The sequence below is a fragment of the Pristiophorus japonicus genome, chromosome 4 (genome assembly GCF_044704955.1).
Source record: "Pristiophorus japonicus isolate sPriJap1 chromosome 4, sPriJap1.hap1, whole genome shotgun sequence".
NCBI lineage: Eukaryota > Metazoa > Chordata > Chondrichthyes > Pristiophoridae > Pristiophorus > Pristiophorus japonicus.
The window spans coordinates 27,111,169-27,124,109 of NC_091980.1; the positions used below are offsets into that span (position 1 = coordinate 27,111,169).

Here is a 12,941-nt window from a genome sequence, read left to right on the forward strand (position 1 = left end):
TTAATTACCTTGCTTAGGAGTCGCATTCATTTATCATATCTCGTTCATTCGAAAGAATGTTAGGAATTGCTCACCAATTTCCACAAGGCGTCACTGTCAAATTTTGTTTTCTCCGATGTGTTAAAAAAGATCAAGGCTAGTTTCTCCTTGAGAAATTTTTTTTCAAGATATAAAGGCACTTTTCCCTGGTAGGATAGGTTGTCCATGTTACCACTCGAGGTCAATTTTCCCTCTAACTTTTTTTGTACTGAGCGGGCCACAAACTCCTTTGAGCGCTGTGACCATTTTGTCCGTGAGCAAGTTTTACAACAACAGCTTTTACAACAACATTTACAACAACAATGTTTAAGCGTATGTGCAGTAATGCCATATTGCCAACCCACCGTCTCAAATCATGAGACAATCAGACAAGGTTGCATACATGTTTAACATAACTTCTCTGCTTCGGAGTTCGGAGAGGCGAGAGTTCGGGCGGCAATTCGAGAGGCCTCTAAAAGGTCAGCGAGGCCAGGAGTCCGGGGAGTTCGGAGAGGCAGAAGTTCGGGCGGCAGTTCGTGAGGCCTATAAAAGGCCAGCGAGACGAGGAGTCCGAGGAATTCAGAGATGCGGGAATTCGGGCGGCAGTTCGTGAGGCCTATAAAAGGCCAGCAAGACCAGGAGTCCGGGGAGTTTGGAGAGGCAGAAGTTCGGGCGGCAGTTCGTGAGGCCTATAAAAGGCCAGCGAGACCAGGAGTCCAGGGAGTTTGGAGAGGCCAGCTGGTGCAGCTGTAGGGGAAGAAGGTAAACAAACAAGTAGAAAGAAACCGAAAGGTGACGTCACAGCCAAGGGGGTAAGTGATTGGTGAGTAGTTTTTCTTTTTGCTTTCCATATCAGTAGATAACCTTTAGCATTGTTGTTGCCAAATTAAGTTAATCTAAGGGTTAAGTCATGGCAGGAGAGCTCGGACACGTGTCATGCTCCTCCTGCGCTATGTGGGAAGTCAGGGACGCTTCCATTGTCCCTGACAACTACATGTGCAGGAAGTGCATCCGCCTGCAGCACCTGACAGACCACATTGCGGCACTGGAGCTGTGGGTGGATTTACTCTGGAGCATCCGCGATACTGAAGATGTCGTGAATAGCATGCTTAGTGAGTTGGCCACACCGCAGGTAAAGGGTACACAGCTAGATAGGAGATGGGTGACCAACAGGAAGAGCAGTGGAAGGAAGGTAGTGCAGGGGTGCCCTGCGGTCATCCCCCTGCAAAACAGAAACACTACTTTGGGTACTGTTGAGGGAGAAGACTCATCAGGGGAGAGCAGCAGCAGCCAAGTTCATGGCACCATGGGTGGCTCTGCTGCACAGGAGGGCAGGAAAAAGAGTGGGATAGCTACAGTGGTAGGGGATTCTATTGTAAAGGGAATAGATAGACGTTTCTGCGGCCGAATTCGAGACTCCAGGATGGGATGTTGCCTCCCTGGTGCAAGAGTCAAGGGTGTCTCGGAGCGGCTGCAGGACATTTTGAAGGGGAGGGTGAACAGCCAGTTGTCGTGGTGCATATAGGGTACCAACGATATAGGTAAAAAACGGGATGAGGTCCTACAAGATGAATTTAGGGAGCTAGGAGCTAAATTAAAAAGTAGGACCTCAAAAGTAGTAATCTCAGGATTGCTACCAGTGCCACGTGCTAGTCAGAGTAGGAATTGCAGGATAGCTCAGATGAATACGTGGCTTGAGGAATGGTGCAGAAGGGAGGGATTCAAATTCCTGGGACATTGGAACCGGTTCTGGAGGAGGTGGGACCAGTACAAACCGGACGGTCTGCACCTGGGCAGGACCGGAACCAATGTCCTAGGGGGGATGATTGCTAATGCTGTTGGGGAGGGGTTAAACTAATATGACAGGGGGAATGGGAACCTATGCAGGGAAGTAGAATGGGCAGAAGCAAAAGATAGAAAGAAGAAAAGTAAAAGTGGAGGGCAGAGAAACCAAGGCAAAAAGCAAAAAGCTCACATTACACCAAATTTCTAAAGGGAGAAAATGTGTGAAAAAGACAAACCTGAAGGCTCTGTGCCTCAATGCGAGGGGCATTCATAATAAGGTGGACGAATTAACTGCGCAGATAGCTGTTAATGGATACGATGTAATTGGCATCACTGAGACATGGCGCCAGGGTGACCAAGGCTGGGAACTCAACATCCAGGGGTTTTCAACATTCAGGAAGGATAGACAAAAAGGAAAAGGAGGTGGGGTGGCGTTGCTGGTTAAAGAGGAAATTAATGCAATAATAAGGAAGGACATTAGCTTGGATGATGTGGAATCGGTATGGGTGGAGCTACGGAATACCAAAGGGCAGAAAACGCTAGTGGGAGTTGTGTACAGACCACCAAACAGTAGTAGTGAGGTTGGGGACAGCATCAAACAAGAAATTAGGGATGCGTGAAATAAAGGTACAGCAGTTATCATGGGCGACTTTAATCTACGTATTGATTGGGCGAACCAAACTGGTAGCAGTGCAGTGGAGGAGGATTTCCTGGAGTGTATTTGGGATGGTTTTCAACACCAATATGTCGAGGAACCAACAAGAGAGCTGGCCATCCTAGACTGGGTGATGTGTAATGAGAAAGGACTAATTACCAATCTTGTTGTGCGAGGCCCCTTGGGGAAGAGTGACCATAATATGGTAGAATTCCTTATTAAGATGGAGAGTGACACAGTTAATTCAGAGATTAGGCTCCTGAATCTAAGGAAAGGTAACTTTGATGGTATGAGATGTGAATTGGCTAGAATAGACTGGCGAATAATACTTAAAGGGTTGACGGTGGATAGGCAATGGCAAACATTTAAAGATCACATGGATGAACTTCAACAATTACACATCCCTGTCTGGAATAAAAATAAAACGGGGAAGGTGGCTCAACTGTGGCTAACAAGGGAAATTAAGGATAGTGTTAAATCCAAGGAAGAGGCATATAAATTGGTCAGAAAAAGCAGCAAACCTGAGGACTGGGAGAATTTTATAATTCAGCAGAGGAGGACAAAGGGTTTAGTTAGGAGGGGGAATATAGAGTATGAGAGGAAGCTTGCTGGGAACATAAAAACTGACTGCAAAAGCTTCTATAGATATGCGAAGAGAAAAAGATTAGTGAAAATAAATGTAGGTCCCTTGCAGTCGGATTCAGGTGAATTTATAATGGGGAACAAAGAAATGGCAGACCAGTTTTAAATACTTTGGTTCTGTCTTCACGAAGGAAGACACAAATAATCTTCCGGATGTATTAGGGGACCGAGGATCTAGTGAGAAGGAGGAACTGAAGGACTGAAGGAAATGATTAATGGCAGGAAATTGTGTTCGGAAAATTGATGGGATTGAAGGCCGATAAATCCCCGGGTAAGGAAATGGCCCGAGAAATAGTGGATGCATTGGTGATCATTTTGCAACAGTTTATCAACTCTGGATCAGTTCCTATGGACTGGAGGGTAGCTAATGTAACACCACTTTTTAAGAAAGGAGGGAGAGAGAAAACGGGTAATTATCGACCGGTTAGCCTGACATCAGTCGTGGGGAAAATGTTGGAATCAATTATTAAAGATGAAATAGCAGTGCATTTCGAAAGTAGTGACAGGATCGGTCCAAGTCAGCATGGATTTATGAAAGGGAAATCATGCTTGACAAATCTTCTAGAATTTTTTGAGCATGTAACTAGTAGAGTGGACAAGGGAGAACCAGTGGATGTGGTATATTTGGACTTTCAAAAGACTTTTGACAAGGTCCCACACAAGAGATTGGTGTGCAAAATTAAAGCACATGGTTTTGGGGGTAATGTGCTGCCGTGGATAGAGAACTGGTTGGCAGACAGGATAAACTGGTCCTTTTCAGAATGGCAGGCAGTGACTAGTGGGGTGCCACAGGGCTCAGTGCTGGGACCCCAGCTATTTACAATATACATCAATGATTTAGATGAAGGAATTGAGTGTAATATCTCCAAGTTTGCAGATGACACTAAGCTGGGTCGCGGTGTGAGCTGTGAGGAGGACGCCAAGAGGCTGCAGGGTGACTTGGACAGATTAGTTGAGTGGGAAAACGCATGGCAGATGCAGTATAATGTGGATAAATGTGAGGTTATCCACTTTGGTGGCAAAAACACGAAGGCAGAATATTATCTGAATGCCAGTAGATTAGGAAAAAGGGAGGTGCAACGAGACCTGAGTGTCATGGTACATCAGTCATTGAAAGTTGGCATGCAGGTACAGCAGGCGGCAAAGAAGGCAAATGGTATGTTGGCCTTCATAGCGAGGGGATTTGAGTATAGGTGCAGGGAGGTCTTACTGCAGTTGTACAGAGCCTTAGTGAGGCCTCACCTGGAATAGTGTGTTCAGTTTTGGTCTCCTAATCTGAGGAAGGACGTTCTTGCTATTGAGGGAGTGCAGCGAAGGTTCACCAGTCTGATTCCCGGGATGGCAGGACTGACATATGAGGAGAGACTAGATCGACTGGGCCTGCATTCACTGGAGTTTAGAAGGATGAGAGGGGATCTCATAGAAACATAAAATTCTGACGGACTGAAGAGGTTAGATGCAGGAAGAATGTTCCCGATGTTGGGGAAGTCCAGAACCAGGGGACATAATCTAAGGATAAGGGGTAAGCCATTTAGGACTGAGATAAGGAGAAACCTCTTCACTCAGAGAGTTGTTAACCTGTGGAATTCCCTAACGCAGAGAGTTGTTGATGCCAGTTGATTGGATATATTCAAAAGGGAGTTCGATGTGGCCCTTATGGCTAAAGGGATCAAGGGGTATTCAGAGAAAGCTGGAAAGTGGTACTTGAGGTGAATGATCATCCATGATCTTATTGAATGGTGGTGCAGGCTCGAAGAGCCGAAAGGCTTACTCCTGCACCTATTTTCTATGTTTCTACATTTCTCTGTTTTGAAATGAACCCCACTGCTTTATTTGCACTTTTATGGCTTTTTTAACCTGCAGTGCTACTTTTAATAATTTGTGAATCTATACCCCGAGATCCTTTTGCACCTCTACTCCATTTAGATTCCTATTTCAAAGGATTGGTCGCCTCCCTCTTCCTCCTACCAAAATGCACCACTTCACACTTAATCTATTATTGAAATTAATGTGACATTTACACGCCCAATACTGCAAGTTTGTTTATGGTTGAATTCATTAAAAGCATTTAGTTTGTCATCTACAAACTTTATTTAAAAAAAAAATACTCAACTGACTGGGATATAAAAGAACTGCATAATAATTCATTCACACTTCAGAAACGTCACTCAGTTACACGGTTATGTATCGACAAGCAATCCAAAAGCTCAGGGTGAGCTGAAAGAGGCATATCTATTCCTGCAATTTGTACTAATTTTAAATTTTCAGCGTATTAGCCCATCGCTCATATCATGATAGCAATGGCTGCACAAGTTGCAGGAGCAGTAGCTTTCTTACAGCGCTGACGTGCTGTACATCCTCGAAAGTGATTAGAATATTAATCACAATGCAACCAGAAACACAACAAACATAAAGTGCTGTAGTTCTTTAGTTCACAGTATTAAAAAGATTTGAACAAAAACAGGTATCCGTATTTTCAACTTCAGTCACTTCCATTAATAAACGTTGTTTTCTTGACCCAGCACCAGCCCCCCGACCCCCCACCATGCAACATGTCAGAAATGCAGCATTTATTCACAAGTGCAGAAAAATACTTACAAAATTTGCAAAATGCGGCTGCTGCTCAGTCCCCAGGAACGGACTACACGCACCTGAAGGGGACCCTCAACCATCTCTCTCTATCCCTCTTTCACTGTCTCTCTGTCTGCCCCTCTGTCCCAGTCGCTCTCTCTCTCCCTCTGTCCCAGTCGCTCTCTCTCTCCCTCTGTCCCAGTCGCTCTCTCTCTCCCTCTGTCCCAGTCGCTCTCTCTCTCCCTCTGTCCCAGTCGCTCTCTCTCTCCCTCCCTCTGTCCCAGTCGCTCTCTCTCTCCCTCCCTCTGTCCCAGTCGCTCTCTCTCTCCCTCCCTCTGTCCCAGTCGCTCTCTCTCTCCCTCCTTCTGTCCTAGTCGCTCTCTCTCTCCCTCTGTCCCAGTCGCTCTCTCTCTCCCTCTGTCCCAGTCGCTCTCTCTCTCCCTCTGTCCCAGTCGCTCTCTCTCTCCCTCTGTCCCAGTCGCTCTCTCTCTCCCTCTGTCCCAGTCGCTCTCTCTCCCCCTCTGTCCCAGTAGCTCTCTCTCTCCCTCTGTCCCAGTCGCTCTCTCTCTCCCTCTGTCCCAGTAGCTCTCTCTCTCCCTCTGTCCCAGTCGTTCTCTCTCTCCCTCTGTCTCATTCTCTCTCCCTCTCCCTCTGTCCAAGTCTCTGTCCTCTGTCCCAGTCTCGCTCTCTCCCTCTGTCTCAATCTCGCTCTCTCCCTCTGTCTCATTCTCTCTCTCTCTCCCTCTGTCCCAGTCTCTGTCTCTCTGTCCCTCTCTCTCTCTCTCTCTCCCTCTGTCTCAGTCTCTCTCTCTCGCTCTCCCGCTGTCCCAGTCTCTCTCTCTCTCTCTCTCTCTCTCTCTCTCTCTCTCTATGGCACTCTGCCTTGCTGTTTCTCTCTGCAAAGACGAGAGCAAAAGGAGAAGCTGAGAATCAGTGTTGGTTCAGGAGAGAGCTTGCCTCCCATTTTTTTTTAAACATGAAATCCAGTCAATGTGAAAAATGAGCAGAATTATTTCCTATTAGGGGAAACGCTTCTTGACAATGCTTTCCTAGTTGTGCTGTTGTGATAATGAAGGTGTTCATATCAGAAACCAGCTCTCCCCCAGTCTCTCTCTCTCTCCCCCAGTCTCACCGAGGGCCGTAAAGTTGTTGGTGTTTTATCGGGCCGTTTCCCGCTCCAGTTGCTTAACCGGCTCTGTGGCAAAATTCAATCCAACTACGCGGCAACTCGAGGATTAGTCCGCGGGCATGCAGCCGCGTAGCTTAGGGGGAACAGACTATTATCTGAATGGTGACAGATTAGGAAAAGGGGAGGTGCAACGAGACCTGGGTGTCATGGTACATCAGTCATTGAAGGTTAGCATGCAGGTACAGCAGGCGGTTAAGAAAGCAAATGGCATGTTGGCCTTCATAGCGAGGGGATTTGAATACAGGGGCAGGGAGGTGTTGCTACAGTTGTACAGGGCCTTGGTGAGGCCACACCTGGAGTATTGTATACAGTTTTGGTCTCCTAACTTGAGGAAGGACATTCTTGCTATTGAGGGATTGCAGCGAAGATTCACCAGACTGATTCCCGGGATGGCGGGACTGACCTATCAAGAAAGACTGGATCAACTGGGCTTGTATTCACTGGAGTTCAGAAGAATGAGAGGGGACCTCATGGAAACGTTTAAAATTCTGATGGGTTTAGACAGGTTAGATGCAGGAAGAATGTTCCCAATGTTGGGGAACCAGGGGTCACAGTCTGAGGATAAGGGGTAAGCCATTTAGGACCGAGATGAGGAGAAACTTCTTCACCCAGAGAGTGGTGAACCTGTGGAATTCTCTACCACAGAAAGTAGTTGAGGCCAATTCACTAAATATATTCAAAAGGGAGTTAGATGAAGTTCTTACTACTCGGGGGATCAAGGGTTATGGCGAGAAAGCAGGAAGGGGGTACTGAAGTTTCATGTTCAGCCATGAACTCATTGAATGGCGGTGCAGGCTAGAAGGGCTGAATGGCCTGCTCCTGCACCTATTTTCTATGTTTCTATGTAACAGTACTCCAGGTACCCAGAAATTGGGTAACGAGGTGAACGCCATTCTGTTAATTCCCATCCATTCATTTTAATGGACAGAAAATTATCAACCTGAATTCTAGATTTGCACTCTGCATGCAGATTGTATTATAGGTGCATTAATTCATAAAATCTGCTGGTGTATGGGTGCTCCCAATTGGAGGAATTGGGGCCTACAAATTCAGGAGTGGCCATTTTCAGGTTCTTGCCCTGCACACGGATGATAGGATCCGAGGAGCTCCGGGAATCGGGCCTCAGCCATCATTCCTATATGAAGGATTCTGTGGGAGGAGGCCACGCGGGTAAGTGATGGAAGATCGGGCTGTGGGTAAGTGATCGGTGGCTATGGAGGGGGGAGGGGGTTGAAAATTGTGGGTCTCGGAGGTATTGGTGGTGGCATCGGTCGCCTAAAAAGCAGGCGCCACATATCCCAGTCTAGGTCCGGGTCTCCTCCATGTAGCCATTGTCGACCTGGTGATGTGGTGGGATAACGGAGCTGGTTGTGGCTCGGTATGAAAGTGGAGCCTGGTCCCTCCGGTCTGGGTGTAAAGGTGAGAGTGCGACACCACTCCCCTGAATCCAGGCAAGGGTATGTGCACCAGTGCTGACAATAGAAATAAAAGGATGTGGAAACTTAAGTCACCAGCAAATGGAAGTTTCAGATGAACAGGAGATGCCGGCAGTTTCACTGCAAGCGTTTTTAAGACTCCTGGTTTTTATCGGTGCGGTTTCAAAACTCAGCGTTGTCTAGAGTAATATAGGTCCTTCTTAACCACGTTTGAAAATGCAGACCTTACAATCCGTCTGGCTGGCAGTACTCCCGACAGAGAAATTAAAAAAACAGCTCATTTGTTTTACTTTTAAAAGCAGTCTGGATCCTGGTTCTTTCCACTGGCCTGCAGAGCCGAGACCTTTGCACTAAAACATATGACTAACATTGAACAGGCTGCCCGAGTCAGAAATGTCTTGTGTGTTGTCCAGGACATCAACTCAACAAGGCTGCCGACAGATGAATGGCTTTCTTTGTGACAAGAAAAGTTGCTTTTCTGTGATAGAAGCGTAGCTGACTCCTGGGTGGGGATGGGGTTTCCGCTCAGTTGCGCGGTTTTTTTTTCAGCGCAATTCGTCCGAAATCGGCGTAACCCTCGCAAAAAATTGCCGAATTTTAAACGCAAATTACGTTCAGCGCAATCAAGTCTCCGCAACCGTTTGCGCTAGTTAAAATACATCAACCTGCCCAGAAAACTGAATACGACCCCAGGATAAATTAAGTGGGAGTTTCCGCTTATTGCGCTCATTTGCGGGCTTTCGAGGATGCTCCAAAAATTAAGCTAGTTCTTTTGGGCACAAGGACACTAAAAGGCGTGTTTTCAAAGCTTTTGAATGTAATTTTTGTTAAATATACTGAGAAACTGACTGGTGTACCCCAATATAACTAGAAAATGGTTCTGTATACTTTTTTAAGTCATTTTCAATAATTTAAGATCGGGTTACTCACAGGTGATACATTGAGACTGTGATTAAAATGATTATTTTGGGGATAAATCCATTTCCAACTATATTAATCAAACAGCACCAAGTTATATATATCAAGGAATACTTTATAATGCAAACTATTTTATTTAAATTTTGGTTTTAAAGCGATGCCCGATTGCGCTGGTTTAAGGCAGATTTAGCTTTCGGCAATATGCAAATGTGTTTGAGCGGAAACCCGTGAGAGAAATAAAAACTTCTCAACATAGCAGCAATCTTGGGTGCAATGTGGGAGTATTGTAGATGCAGTAAAATGTTGGTCTTTGATTCTGCCATGGGAGAAGGAAGGTGCTTTTAGTAATGTAAAGGCAACGAGCTGGGCGCATCAAATTTCCTTCTTATGTGAAAGCAGAGTCCAGTGGGCCTACGTAGACCGACTCCTGAGTCTCGAGGCTGGATTTCTGGCTTTGATGATTTCGGGGTGGTAATGGCGACGGGGCGGTAAAGTTTGCGCTCGAGAATAGTTTGCGCCTCGGTAAGTAAATTTGGGCAGCTGGGCCCTGAGTCAGAGAGTGCGGCGCTAAGGCAGGCATTGTAACTCTTAGGGCGTTAGCATGGGAAACTCCCGAGCTAAAGAGCCAGGCCGGGAGTTCTCCGAGACATGCCTGGGGAGAAAAAACCCACAAAAACATTCCCAAGACATTGTCCCCGCCACCACAACATAAATCGCCAAAAAAATTTAAAAGAAAAAAACAATCACACTAACCTTAGGAGTCCATTACTTCCCTCTCTGCAGTTGGTATAGTTTGACCGGCCTGTTTCTCAGGCGGTCACTCGGGGCACGCTGCAGAGCAGACATGTCGGGCGGGAGTCAAAACTCGCGCCGGTGTCGCAACCAGGGGCGTTGCACACTGGCGCAGCTCTTCCGGGCGGTGCTGCTCCGCGCCACCGCAAAACTGGACCCGAGGATCGCTGTGGGGTGCTGGAGGCTGACTGCCCGGCCAAAACACCTCACCGCCGCCGCTCCGGGGGGAAAAACGGAGCAGAGAGGAACCGAAAATCCTCCCCTGAGTGCGTGCACGAGCAGGTTATGCATAGAGTTGGACACATTCCTGGAGTTTCATTCATCACATGGCCTCCTGCCACCAATTGCCCAGCCCAGTCAAACAGCCTTTTGTTCCATATTTTTATAATTAATACACTGAAGTGTTCAAAAAAAAAACACAGCGTTTTTACGTGCCCCAATGATTTTTCTCTTGAGCGTTGTTCGCAGCAGTGTCCAGGAAATTAATTCCTGGAGATTCCAGGACAATGCTGCAAGGTTGGCAACCCAAGTAATGCACAGATGTTGCTCTCCTGAATGCTGGATGTAATGTCAAGCAGAAGAATAAGATTGTCATTAAAAGATTGAATTGGCAGTAATCTCTCTTTAATTATGGAATCTGCAGCGACTTTCTAATGACTCGACTTAATTTTTTTTAAAACAACTCATACATGATAAGGGCATATTTCTCTTCGCCTTCCCTCCTTCCCCCTCCAGGGAAAAAGAACTTTATGATTTGGTCGTGAGCCAGAGTGCAATGTTTTATTCTCAAACAGTTTGAAGTTTCACTTCCCCCATGTTCGAGTCTACAACGCCTGGTGCTTTGAAACAGGAATGCTGAGACATTGAGATCGCAGTGCTGTTCAGAATAACATTCAAGTGTTGCTGCAGGCTATGTGATTCTAACTGTACAGAAAAAAATAGCTATTCCACAGGGAGCACCCTGTCAATCGCCCTTCACCACCCACTCTTCAAGGAATCAAAGGAAAGTGGGGAGTGTCAGTTCATGTGACCTGCGCAGATGGACAAGGCAGAAACTATTTTTAACTTTTATTTGTCAAATGAGCGGATCTCTCTTGTTTTGGTTGAAATAAAAGTTACGCAGAGGAATTGTTATCAATTCCTCTCTGGTTTAGTTTATGTTCAGTAACCTGTAGTGTGTTGCAAATAGTCTTAATTCTTAACCACCTCACCACTGTATATATAACGTAAAATGATAAGGAATGTGGCAGCCAATGATAAGACCTTTGTACTGGAATCCAACAGGCTTTTAATGCTTTAATGAGAAAGAAAGAAACGAACAAAAATTGTAATGCAGGGTAATGCAATTGTCAATTTGCACGCAACAAATCCCACAAACAGCAGTGAGATAAATAACCAGATCATCTGTTTTATGTGTTGGTTGAGGAAAAATGTTGGCCTGGACATCGGGAGGCCTTCTTTGCTCTTCTTCGAATATTGCCATGGAATCTTTTACATTTACCTGAGAGGGAAGACAGGTTTAATGTTTCCTCTAAAAGACAGTGCCTCCGACAGTGCAGTACTCCCTCAGTATTGTCCTGGGGTGTCAGCCTATTCTGTGCTCAAGTCGAGGATTGGGCAAAACTAATTCTTTCTGGCTAGGTGGCTATTTGACATGTGTGAAAACCCATCAACATGTTTGAGTATTGAAGTCAAGATACTGAGAAATCTGCCCCCACCTGGAGGGTTTCCGTTTGCCCAGTGCTGAATACACATTCTCTTCCCACAGGAACCTATCCCACTTGACTATTTCCAAAGAGTTTGGGTGCTTGGCAGAACCAAGGCTTAAGCTCCTAAGTGTGTACAGTGGTACTTATGGGGCAAAATTGTCCCACACCCCGATTGGGGCGGTAACCTTCCAGGGCTGGGACGTTTAGTGCCAGGCACGGAAGTCCCGCCCCCGCCGCTCAATTGGGCTTACCGCCCCAAAAAAAGAAGCAGAACGCTATCTCAGGCGCTCCACGTCCTTTGGGGGCAGTCCCGGGACGCTACTGTGATGAAAGGTTCAGCACTACGCGGATGCGCTTCAACTCCCCTCCCCTTTGATTAAAGGGGAGGCCTCTGATGGCCTCCACTGGACCACCAGGGCAGTGTGCGACCAGACCAGCAGCCCGGCACCCAAGACAGAGTGCCAGGCTGCATGATGGTGGCCCGGACCACCCAAGGGCAGCCATGGTCCAGCTGACCCGTGAGTCGGCGACAAAATAAGATGGTGGACAGGGGCCCTCCCCCTTAATCACTGTCCCAAGAGCGGATGTCCACCAGTTTCATGACCCACGGGGCAACTTTCCCCCTGGGGCGTTATGAGGTCGGCGCGAGGCGGGGAGGGGTTGTCGTGCATGCCGATGACGTCATCGCCGTGCACGGCGGCCCAAGGCGCAAAACGGGACGCGGCGCAGTGATGTCAGCACCTCCGCAACCTCCCGGGCAATTTCCCGGGAGGTGATAGTGCCTCCCTCCCCGAAGCGAAACCTGTCTTGTGCCCTGTTAGTGCCCCTGAGGCGTTGACAGGGCTATAAAAAGGGACAATTTCGCCCCCATGGATTTTAAACAGTTAAAACCAGGTCCTTACCAATATGGTTTGCCCAGCTAGGACCAGTCTACCTTGGGGCATTGGCTTTTAGGATTATCTGGAGCTGAGTGATAATCTCCCAAAGATAGGTCTTACTCCTCCAGGTTTCTAGTCGGCTGGTCAATCATCAATAGTGCCCTGGAGTTCTGTGCAGCTGTCTGCTTCAGTTATTGGATTGCTGAGTCTTCAGTGCGTTGACTTGGTGCTGAGATCCTGTCATCACCTTGGAGCCACCTGATCTCCAAAGAGCTTCTGCAAGTAAATTCTTAAAGGGCTAGTCACAACATTGAATATTAACCATGTGAAGTCAAACACGGTAAAGAC

General features: G+C 46.9%; 1 protein-coding gene across 9 annotated transcripts in view; it reads left to right on the forward strand.

The window, feature by feature from the left end:
• LOC139262850 (prolyl 4-hydroxylase subunit alpha-2-like) overlaps window positions 1-12,941 on the forward strand; it is a 156,956-nt gene that overhangs the window by 67,013 nt on the left and 77,002 nt on the right. The gene's annotated exons all lie outside the window — the stretch shown is intronic.